The following is a 12,847-nucleotide window of genomic DNA, read 5'->3' as shown; positions in this document are numbered from 1 at the left end:
GTAATCACTTCAACAGCACATTAGAGGAATATATACCATGATCAAGTGAAATTTGTGCCTAGGATGCAAGAATGTTTCTACATACTCAAATCAATAAATATAACATATCACATTAATAGAATTAAAGGTAAAAATTATATGATCATCTCAATAGATAGTGAAAAAAACATTTGGCAAAATTCCCAATCCATTCATTACAAATACCCTCAAAAAGTGGAAATAGAAGTAACATATCTCAACATAATAAAGGCCATATGTAACAAGCTCACAGCTAACACCGTATCCAATCATAAATGGATTCTTCATTCATTCAGACTGAATGTTTTCTTTTGGGATTAGGAATAAGAAAAAGGTGTCTATTATCAACTCTACTTTTCAAGATAGTACTAGAAGTCCTAGCAAGAGAGATCAAACCAAAAAATGAAAGATAGACAAACTATGAAGTAAAATTATTTGTTTGCAGATGGAATTGCCTTCTATAAAGGAAATCCTAAGGACTAAAACAAAAAAAAAACAAACAGTTATAACTAATAAACAACTCAGTAAAGTTGTAGAATAACAAAATCAACATAGAAAAGTTAGTTGTTTTTCTATGCATCAAAAATGAACTGTCTAAAAAAGTAATACAGAAAACAGTCTCATTCATAACAGCATCAAAACAATGACAGACTTAGAAGTAAACTTATCCAAGGAGGTGAAAGATCTGTACAATAAAAATTATAAGACATTGACAAAGAAAACTGAAGAAAACACTAGCAAGTGGAAAGATACCCTGTGTTCAGTGGTTAGAAGAATTTATATTATAAAAAATATCCATACCTCACAAAGCCAACTATAGATTCAATGCAATTCCTATCAAGATTCTAAGGGCATTTCTCACATAAACAGAAAAGACAACCCTAAAATTTGTATGGAACCACAAAAGATCCTGAATAGACAATGAAATCCTGAAAAAGAACAAAAGTGAAAGCAGACATCACACTACTTGATTTGAAACTATAATACAAAGCTATAGTAATCAAAACAGTATGATAATGGCATAAAAACTGACACATAGACCAATGGAACAGAATGGAGAATCCAGAAATATATTCAGGCGTATACAATCAACTAATACTTGAAAAGGGATCCAAGAATACTTGATGTTGAAGTGATAGTTTCTTCAATAAATGATTGGATATGCAAATGCAAAGGAATGAAATTGGACTCCTATCTTGCATCATTCACATAAAATTCATAGGAGAAAACCTAGGAGAAAATCTTCCTGACATTGATTTTGGCAGTGATTTTTTTTGGATATGACCCCAAAAGCACAAGCCACAAAAGCAAGAATCAACAAGTAGGACATCAGATGAAAAATCTCTGCACAGAAATAGAAACAATCAATAAAAATAAATAGGAAACTTACAGATTGTGAGAAAAAAAATTTAAAAACCACATATCTGATAAAGCATTCCAAAATATATTGAAGAACTCATACAACTCAGTAGTGAAAACTCTAATAATCCATTTTTTTTAAAGGGGCAAAGGACCTGAATAGACATTTTTCCCAAAGAATACATTCAAATGGTCAACAGTTTCTTGCAAATATGCTCACCACACTAATTTGTCCCAAATGCATGAAGAAAGTAACTGAGGATAGGGATGGTTATGATTCATTTTTTGGTAAAATTTCTAACTTGAAACCATGTAGTCTAAAATTTTAATTTATCAATGAGGACACAGAGCTCTAATAAGGCTCTGTTTTCAGATGGTATCATGCTATTAACTCACTCAGCCTAATGTCTAACACACAAGTCGGAAAATCCAGGAAAATAAAACTTCAAAAAACAGAGCCAATGCCACTAGGATCTCTGTCTGGGATCTGGGATATGGAACCTACTGCTCTAATCCCCAAAGGTGATTGGAACTACCCAATAACCAGGTTGAATGGCACTTTTCCTGCAAACCCTAAACCAACAGTAATACCAAGTTAACAACTATTATTGAGCACATTTGTGGGTAAAGGTTTTATATCAAGTCTCTGCCTGTATCCATACATACTCCAGCATGGAGGACAAACACATTCAGGGTCTTTCATTTTCACCCTCCATGTCTCCTAAGAGCAGCAGATTTAATCATCTATTGGGAGGAAAGAGGAAACAGTGTTTCTTTATGTTACCTACATATTAGAACAAGGGTGGGAGAAAAGTTACTAATGGTAAGGATATACCACCCTGTTCTTGAATGATGCAGACAATTTCTCCCTGCAGCCAGCGTTAAGATCTACCACCAGGAGCTCTGTCCTCCACTATCACTTTTTGGTGAGCAAGTAAATCTTCCATTAATCAGTTTTTTGCCACATTTGTCTGGTGGTAATGACAAAGAGACCTTGATAAATACACATATTCCTGACATTTTGATTCAGGAACATTAGAATTCCTGTGTTTCCTCAATCGTCAGGTGATATCTACAACTGAACACGCTGGGGAGACACTGGTATAGAAAAGACACTACAGGAGTAACCTGGGCTATTTTTACCTAGTGATATCGGCAGTGGGAGGGACAGTACACCGACTCTCAGTTGTGAGTTAGGGTAATTAAGGCTCTGATTGGTTCTGTTATAGAGAAGATTTGTCAAATTCTGGAGAAGATTTGGCTGCACAAGATCTTCCTGTGTTGAGCACCTTATTATTTGATCCACTGCAGTGCAGTGAGGAGGCTCAAGGAGAAGTGAAAAGAATAATCTTGATGAAGACCAAGTCAGTCATCCAGATGCCACCAGGTCTAGACCTGTACTGAACAGAGCAACAACACCATGAAGGGACCGTGAGGATTTCAGGTGAGATGAGGCACAAAATGACAATACTAGTAAGGATACTTTCTAAACATTCACATTAAGATTGGAACTTTCTGCTTTCCAATTTTGACTTCACTAAGTATGATATGCAGGTCAGGAAGCAACAGTTAGAACTGGACATGGAATCACAGGCTGGTTCCAAATAGGAAAAAGAGTACGTCAAGGCTGTCTATTATTATCCTGCTTATTTAACTTATAGAGTACATCATGTGAAATGCCGGGCTGGATGAAGCACAAGCTGGAATCAAGATTGCTGGGAGAAATATCTATAACTTCAGATATGCAGATAACACCACCCTTATGGCAGAAAATGAGGAAGAACTAAAGAGCCTCTTGATGAAAGTGAAAGAGGAGAGTGAAAAAGTTGGCTTAAAGCTCAACATTTAGAAAACTAAGATCATGGCATCTGTTCCCATCACTTCATGGCAAATAGATGGGGGGACAGCGGAAAGAGTGGCTGACTTTATTTTTCTGGGCTCCTAAATCACTGCAGATGGTGATTGCAGCCATGAAATTAAAAGACGCTTACTCCTTGGAAGGAAAGTTCTGACCAACCTATACAGCATATTTGGAAAAGGAAATGGCAACCTACTCCAGTGTTCTTGCTTGGAGAATCCCAGGGACAGAGGAACCTGGTGGGAGGCTGTCTATGGGGTCGCACAGAGTCAGTTGGACATGACTGAAGTGACTTAGCAGCAGCATATAGCATATTAAAAAGCAGAGACATTACTTTGTCAACAAAGGTCCATCTAGTCAAGGCTATGGTTTTTCCAGTGGTCATGTGTGGATATGAGAGTTGGACTATAAAGAAAGCTGAGCTGAAGAATTGATGCTTTTGAACTGTGATATTCCCTGGTGGCTCAGATGGTAAAGCATCTGCCTGCAATGCAGGAGACTCGGGTTCGATTCCTGGGTTGGGAAGATCCCCTGGAAAAGGAAATGGCAATCCACTCCAGCACTCTTGCCTGGAAAATCCCATGGAGAAGGAGCCTGATAGGCTAGAGTCCATGGGCTCACAAAGAGTAGGACACGACTGAGCGACTAGACTTTCACTATTGGAGAAGACTCTTGAGAGTCCCTTGGACTGCAAGGAGATCCAACCAGTCCATCCTAAAGGAAATCAGTCCTGAATATTCATTGGAAGGACTGATGCTGAAGCTGAAACTCCAATACTTTGGCCACCTGATGCAAAGAGCTGATTCATTTGAAAAGACCCTGATGCTGGGAAAGATTGAGGGCAGGAGAAGAAGGGGATGACAGAGGATGAGATGGTTGGATGGCCTCACAACTCAATGGACATGGGTTTGTGTGAACTCCAGGAGTTGGTGATGGACAGGGAGGCCTGGTTCATGGGGTCGCAGAGAGTCAGACACGACTGAGCGACTGAACTAAGCTAAACTGAAGTATATGATATTACATCTACAAACCCAGGTAGAAGAGAAATGTTCTCCATGTATGCATTGTCCACAAAAGAATTAAATTTTACTATCCTATTTTGCAATGGGCTTTATAAGAGTTGAGCCTTTGATCTGCCTCTCAAAGAATCGGAACATTCCATTCTTCTTCCACAGAAAGCAAAAGTGTGTCTCCTGAAATTAAAGGAGACAGAACATCCTATATCTAATGACAATGAAATTTTCTTGCCCAGATAGTGTTCTACATCTAGCGGCTATGTACAAAATGCTATAAAATTGGGTTTACAGTGATAAGTGAAAACCATATTCTCCACCTAAACAAAGTATGCAAGAATTTTGATGTTCTCTGTTTGTTAGAGAGTGGGAGGAAAATAACCTACTGAATGAAATATAAGACTAAGAGGCCATCTAAAGTATACATAAGTAAATGAATCACCTAAAAAAATTCATACCTATGTTTACACACAAAATACACATACTCCTCCAGAGATGAGATTTTAAATAATTTAATTACAAAAACAATGACTTACAAAATGTATTTATACATACTTTCCTGTTACCTAAACAAAATATTCCATGTTTAATCAGTTGCATGTCAATCATTCTCACAAAGTGCATTCCAATTGTTTGATTCTATTCCCCTCTAGTTTGTGTTTCCTCATGTCCATGTTCTGGTTTTTTGCTCTTCTCAGCAATTTCTTTTGAATCTATCTTGTGCATTTCCTGAATTAACATTGGCATTGATCTGAGAGTTTTTGTTTTTTAGATTCCTTTTATACTTTGTTTTTAATAAGAATATGGTCTATATAATACTTTCCTTGTAAGGTGCAGAATTAGCATACCTTTCATCTTCTAGATTTGACTAACTGCTCATAAGACATCTTCTTCTATTATACCTTGGGAGAATAGCCATCCTTACCTCTTTCCAAAACTGTTTTCTATCCTGGAACTTCACTTAGCTTTCACCAGCCTCTTACTACAGACGTTTATTTAATGCCACACCACTTGTTCAGAAATGAATAAGAAATAAACACTTACTCCTCAGACTTTCAGTTTCAGACAAGAGAAAAATTCTCACTTAGTTTTCCCTTGATATTCTCCTCACTTGCCGGAATAATTAAAACTCTAATATCCCTCCGTGGCTAGAGTATTTTTGGTGTTAATTATAGAAAGCATTTTGTTAAAATAGAGAATGAAAATCACTGTATTACTATCATCTTACTTGCACAGGAGAGTGCATTTTGAGAGGAAGATACACTTGAGCACAAGATTCCGTAGGTTCAAGCATCTTTTTTCTGACCAACAGCTCACTTAACTTCTTGGAGTATAAACTTCTTAGTTTATGGTATAGAGGGGGGGAACACCTGCTGTCTCTATCCCAGTGGTTTTTGTGGCTCATCCAACCAGATAATATTTGTAAACAACCAGATTCTGTACAGAAGAAAGCGGTTCAGTGATGAACTTGTCAAGTGCTTATTTCTCCTAAGTAGTTCTGTATCAATTGTTCCTCAAGCTAAAGCATCTCCTTCTGGACACACCAACTTCACTGTACAGCTAAAGTGAGTGAAAACACTGTCATCCAGTGAATGAGCTGGACCATACTGTATTGGGCCAATGAAGTAAATTAAAAACAAAAAGCTTTAGCTTGGCATATCTGAATTCCCACTTCTTTACTGCCTTCTGGGGAAGAGCCACCATGCAAAATGGTTTTGCTGGTTCCTGGACGTGTTGTATCTGCTCTAGACAGCCAGGATTCCAGGGATATTCACGCCTTCTACATGTGGATCATGAGAAATAACACTGGAACTTTTTTCCTTCATCGAGCCATTCAATCTAGATTAGAATGGACACTGAAGAAATGAACAAATAAGCTAATCTTTTTGTGTGCTTTCTCAAGATATTTCATGTACATAAATATTATGATCAGGCTACCCCTCCCCCCAAAAAAAGAATCTTTTTAAAAAAGAGAGAGATAGAGATAGAGAAAGAGATAAATTCTCCTGTAGAGTCTGTGCTCCAGGGACCAGAATTAAGATATGTTAGACTTCATTTATATTATCAGTCAACTCATATGACAGTTTTTTTAAAAGAACAAAACACTGGTATGTGGCCTCAGAATCTAAAAATATTGGTAAAAGTAGAAGAAAGAGAAAACCTCAAAAGGTTACCAGTTTCAGTGTGAAAGTATTTCACAGTATCAGTTAGGTTTGGTGCTCAATTGTCTTAGAATCAAAGAATATTGAACTAGATGAGCTCTTAGGTTCTAGACCAGAGGCTCTTAAATGTTTTACTTAAGAAGAAATAGATAATCAATAATTAAAGATTGACAAGATAGAATTGTATTGGTGGAAATAGTGTCTTGCTATTTAACATGGTGAATAGTAGAAATGGGTTGCTGCAAGTAAGATTAAATGTAACCCTAATATATGGATTAACTATTAAAAGTTGTCTTAGATACATTCTCTACTCATGAGCAAAGCTTGGTTATGTGTATGCTTTCTTTTAATTATGAGGGATCTAGGCTAAACTCACCAGCCAGGCCATACCAAGCCTTAAACTCTGGATCCTGTTTGCACAACGCTGGCTTTCTGGATGCTAGAAACCTACCTCTCATTGTTGAATGAATGAAATGAATCGTTCATACAGAAGATGTTGAGAACATCTAGGAAGACTAGGCTTCCTTGAACTCACAGAATGGGTTCCAGAATGTTTCTTGTGAGCCTGTTTCTTATACATGTTTGGTCAATAAATACCTGTAGGTTTGGCAGGATTTAGTCTGAAACTTGCGAAGTTGCTTCCTTATTTATTTTCCCCCAGTTTTAGTGGGGTCATGGGGAAAAGAGCTAACCCTCTGTCACCTCAGTACATCTTTGGCTACTTCCATAATCTTTAATACATACACACAAAGTGTAGTTGGTTTAGGAAGATTTATAGAAGTGGTAAAATTCATACTGTGGGCCTTTGAAACTACTTATTGGAAAATTTGGAACAACAACTTATATCAAGTCACCAATATGACTGTGTTCTCCATAGTTTGTTAAGGTAACACACTGAAGCAATAAATTATTTTGGCATTGATCATTCATACAAAGGCATCAAGCTGGTATCAGTTCACTTTGGTGACTCTGAGAGGCAAACTCCATTGACAGTAATAAATTCTTCATTTGAAAGAGAGAATGCAGACTATTTTAATCACCTGGGCATCCATGAAATGTATGGACATCAAGGTATATAATAGCATTTTATCAGATCTATTGACTTCAGTTAATAAATCTGATATGTGACACAGAACTATAGTAATTATTCCACTACTGCCTGTGGTTACAGGATCAAAGCTCTGCAATAATCTAAAGGTACCAATCAATTCAGTTAGTTATGTAGTTTAAGAGAAAATATGAAATACAATTTATGCATGTGTCTCTGGGGTTAAGAGGAGAATGTAACACAATGCACAGATATCACTACTGAATATGGACCCTATAGCTTAGCCAGGGGGCTTCCCAGGTGGCACTAATGGTAAAGAACCTGCCTGCCAAGGTAGGAGATATAAGAGACTTGGGTTCAATCCCTAGGCCAGGAAGATGCCGTAAAGGAGGGCATGGCAACCCACTCCACTATTCTTGCCTGGAGAATCCCATAGACAGAGGAGCCTGGAAAGCTACAGTCCATAAGGTCACAAAGTCAGACATGACTGAAGTGACTTAACACGCATACACAGACCTTCTCCAGGACCAGGCTTCTCAAGCACAGCCTATATTTCCAACATCAGAATCACATGGGCTCCACTTACAGATGAAGGTTTCAGGATCTCATCCTAGACCTAAGCATCCAGTTCTCTGGGAGTACGTTTTATTAATAGTAAGCAGTCCATGTGGTCCTGGTACATAGTGAAGTCTAAGAGCCACAAGTAAAAGCTCAAAGTGGTCCAAGAAACCAAGTAGAAAGAAAGAGACAGGGCGGCACCTCCTCCCTCTGGCTGAGGGACTCAAGGCAGAGGCCATTGTGTTCACAGAGATTCAATAAACTACTTGATCTGCATTTCACTCAGATATTTGGGTATTTCTTTTTCTGATGGATTAGGTTGGCCATCAGTGCAAAGGGTAACTGGGGGAAGCTGTAAACCCTTGAGGCAATTTCCTTGTTTCTCTCTATATAAATGAAATAACATTCCATCCAAGTTGACTCTAAAATACAGTAAGAATGGGCATCAACTTTAAAAGTTGTGTCCTTTCTTATCCTTCCGAGAGATATCAAATTTAATCTTTGATGCTTGTTTAATCTCTGAATACATTTGGTGCAGGAAGACTTAGAAAACCCATCCTACTCAGGGCAAATTTTTCTGAAGACCTAGTATATTTCAGCATTCATTGGCCCCTATCCTGAAGGAAATTCAACATCAAGTCAAATATGTGATATTAGAGTTTCCCAAAACACAATTGTTAACTTCAGGAGATGTGTTTAGTTCATGTTATACCTAAATTATAGATTTATTTCATTAAGGTATCCTTGTGTGATACCAAGATTGCATTGACTGAAACTAGGAATATGAAAAGATGCAGAAATATTAGAATTGTTCATATTATCAGAAGAAGATAATTAAAAGTGAAAACACTTGCCTACAGGAAGGGTTAGGACACTGGTGGGGAAAAAAACCTAGTGTCACTTTTATGCTCTAGTTATTAATTTTTCTCCTATGGTTTTAGCATTTTTATGAAGCAGATAAAATTCTGTTTTCAGTCCTTCCAAAATGTTCTATGTTATGCCATCACTTACTAAATTTATGTTTCTGGTTTAATTCCTTTCTCATTTACACATGTGTTTAAAAGTCTCCGTTTTCTTTTAGGTGAAGCTGGTAAGGAGACAACATGGAGACAGGAAACAAGACATTGAGCACAGATTTCATTCTCTTGGGCCTTTTCCCAGGAATGAGACATACTGATCTCCTTGTCTCTGTTGTCCTCCTCATCTACATCGTTGCTATCATAGGAAATATCAGCGTGATTCTTCTCATCTGGACAGATCCCCACTTTCATACCTGCATGTATTTTCTGTTTAGCCAATTCTCTCTCATTGACCTGATTTTCATCTCTTGCATAGTCCCCAAAATGTTGGTCAACTTTTTCTTAAGGAAGAGAATCATTTCCCTGATTGGCTGTGGGGCCCAGATCTTTACCTCGACTCTTGGGATGGCAGTGTCTCTTCCTGACACTCATTGCTTATGACCGCTATGTGACTATCTGTCATCCTCTCAAATACTCAATCATTATCAGCCACTGGGTCTTCCAGCTGATGGCTGTGGGGTCCTGGGTGGGAGGGGCTCTGGCATCCTTGGTCCACATGGCTTATGCCATGCACTTTCCCCTCTGTAGTTCCTGAGAGCTCTACCACTTTTTTTGTGAAGTCAAAGCCCTCATGAAGCTGTCTTGTGAGGACATATCTGCCTATGAGAAAGGACTAGTAGTGACCAGCATTGTTGGGGTTCTTCTCCCCACAAGCCTCATTCTGACTTCCTATACTCTCATCTTCCTCCAGGTCCTGCAAATGAACCCCCCCGAAGGCAGGAACGAGGCCCTGGCTACTGCTCCTCCCATCTTACTGTGCTCACGTTTTATTATGTCCCAGCCATGCAAATATACACGAGGCCTGGATCTTCTCACACCTCTGTTCTGAACCAGGCTCTCTTTGTTTGACACCATCCTCACCCCCATGCTGAACCCCCTCATCTATAGCCTAAGGAACAGGGAAGTTGTGGGTCAATAAGGAAGATGCTCAGGATGTACCCTATTTCAAAACAGGCTCCTATGTCCCACTGAGTAGACAGTTCAGAGTTAAAATCTCCCTGGAGGCAGTAGGATCTGATAAAACCCAATGAAACTCTCCCTGTCTTCATTTTCTCTCTACAAATGTTGGCTTTATACCCTCTCTCCTGATAAAGTTAGTTTTAAGTAACTAAATCAGTGAGTTCTCTGAGAGCAGAGGAGCACAAAACTACACCACTTCAAAGTAAATATATACGAGGCCTGAATAACAACCCGTTCTCTGTGTAAAAATAGCCTTTCTCCTAATCCCCTCAGCTTGCTTCATTTGTGTTGCTGGAGTGATAGGTCCCTCTTCTTTCATTCATTTTTTAAAACTTATTTGATGACTGGAGGAAAATTGTTTTGCCATGTTGGGTTGGTTTCTACCGCACAACAACACAATTCAGCCATCAGTTCAGTTCAGTTGCTCGGTCGTGTCTGACTCTTTGCGACCCCATGGACTGCAGCATGCCAGGCCTCCCTGTCCGTCACCAACTCCCAAAGTTTACTCAAACTCATGCCCATTGAGTCGGTGATGCCATCCAACCATCTCATCCTCTGTTGTCCCCTTCTCCTCCCGCCTTCAATCTTCCAGCATCCAGGTCTTTTCTAGTGAGTCAGTTCTTCAAATCAGGTGGCCAAAGTATTGGAGTTTCAGCTTCAACATCAGTCCTTTCAATGGATATTCAGGACTGATCTCCTTTAGGATGGACTGGTTGGATCTCCTTGCAGTCCCAGGGATCTCAAGAGTCTTCTCCAACTCCACAGTTCAAAAGCATCAATTCTTTGGTGCTCAGCTTTCTTTACGGACCAACTCTCACATCCATACATGACTACTGGAAAAACCTTAGCTTGGACTAGATGGACCTTTCTTGGCAAAGTAATGTCTCTGCTTTTGAATATGCTGTCTAGGTTGGTCATAACTTTCCTTCCAAGGAGTAAGCATGCTTTAATTGCATGGTTGCAGTCACCATCCGTGGTGCTTTTGGAGCCCTCCAAAATAAAGTCTGTCACTGTTTCCACTGTTTCCCCATCTATTTGCCAAAAAGTGATGGGACCAGATGCCATGATCTTAGTTTTCTGAATGTTGAGTTTTAAGCCAACTTTTTCACTTTCCTTTTTCAAATTCATCAAGAGGTTCCTTAGTTCTTCTTCACTTTGTGCCATAAGGGTGATGTCATCTGCATATCTGAGGTTATTGATATTTCTCCCAGCAATCTTGATTCCAGCTTGTGCTTCATCCAGCCCAGCATTTTTCATGATGCACTCTGCATATAAGCTAAATAAGCAGGGTGACAATATACAGCCTTGAAATACTCCATTCCCGATTTGGAACCAGTCTGTTGTTCCATGTCCAGTTCTAACTGTTGCTTCCTGGCCTGCATACAGATTTTCAAGAGGCAGGTCAGGTGGTCTGGTATTTCATCTCTTTAAAAATTTTCCACAGTTTGCTGTGATCCACACAAAGGTTTTGGCATAGTCAATAAAGCAGAAATAAATGTTTTTATGGAACTCTCTTGCTTTTTCAGTCATCCAGCATATGTTGGCAATGTGATCTCCGGTTCCTTTGCCTTTTCTAAATCCAGCTTGAATATTGGAAGTTCATAGTTAATGTACTGTTGAAGTCTGGCTTGAAGAATTTTGAGTATTACTATACTATCATGTGAGATGAGTGCAATTGTGTGGTAGTTTGAGCATTCTTTGGCATTGCCTTTCTTTGGGATTGGATTGAAAATGGACCTCTTCCAGTCCTATGGCCACTGCTGAGTTTGCCAAACTTACTGGCATATTGAGTGCAGCACTTTCACAGCATCACCATTTAAGATTTGAAATAGCTCAGCTGGAATTCCATCACCTCCACTAGCTTTGTTCATCGTGATGCTTCTAAGGCCCACTTGACTTCGCATTTCAGGATGTCTGCCTCTAGGTGAGTGATCATACTATCGTGATTATCTGGGCTGTGAAGATCTTCTTTTTATAGTTCTTCTGTGGATTCAAATGAGTCATCTCTTCACATCAGGTGGCCGAAGTGATCAACATCAGTCCTTCCAATGAACACCCAGGACTGATCTCCTTTAGGATGGACTGGTTGGATCTCCTTGCAGTCCAAGGGAATCTCAAGAGTCTTCTTCAACACCACAGTTCAAAAGTATCAATTCTTTGGTGCTCAGCTTTCTTTATAGTCCAACTCTCACATCCATACATGACTACTGGAAAAACCATAGCCTTGACTAGACGGACCTTTGTTGACAAAGTAATGTCTCTATTTTTTAATATGCTGTCTAGGCTGGTCATAGCTTTCCTTCCAAGGAGTAAGCATCTTTTAGGTTCATGGCTGCAGTCACCATCTGCAGTGATTTGGGAGCCCACAAAAATAAAGTCTGACATAGTTTCCACTGTTTCCCCATCTATTTGCCATGAAGTGATGGGACTGGATGACATAATCTTAATTTTCTGAATCCAGGTCAAATCAATATTAGATATTTTGTAATGTGATTGACTCCAAAAAATTCATCTTAAGGCTATTATGGCCAATTAGGATATACTGTTCACACTCAGTATTACATTTAGCCATGAGGGCAATTCGATGAGAAAGTCTATTGTTATCACCAATTTGTAGATGAGGAAACAGAAGTGAGGAAGTCAGTGGAAATTTCCCAGGTCATGCAGGTACTAAAAAGTGGTGAATCAGAGTTTAAATTTCACTTTGCTTTTTAACCATCATCCTGCTGAGCAGATGGCTGAGAGTGACTTTTTTCCCTGAATGAATTTGGCTTTGCCCCCTGGTAGCTGAG

The 12,847-nt window shown here is 39.0% G+C and overlaps 1 pseudogene; it reads left to right on the top strand.

The window, feature by feature from the left end:
• Positions 1-9,119: 9,119 nt before the first annotated feature.
• Positions 9,120-10,014, top strand: LOC128051009 (olfactory receptor 2L2-like; annotated as a pseudogene).
• Positions 10,015-12,847: the final 2,833 nt, after the last annotated feature.

The sequence above is a fragment of the Budorcas taxicolor genome, chromosome 7, assembly GCF_023091745.1.
Source record: "Budorcas taxicolor isolate Tak-1 chromosome 7, Takin1.1, whole genome shotgun sequence".
Classification (NCBI taxonomy): domain Eukaryota; kingdom Metazoa; phylum Chordata; class Mammalia; order Artiodactyla; family Bovidae; genus Budorcas; species Budorcas taxicolor.
This window is presented reverse-complemented; position numbering and strand designations above follow the sequence as displayed.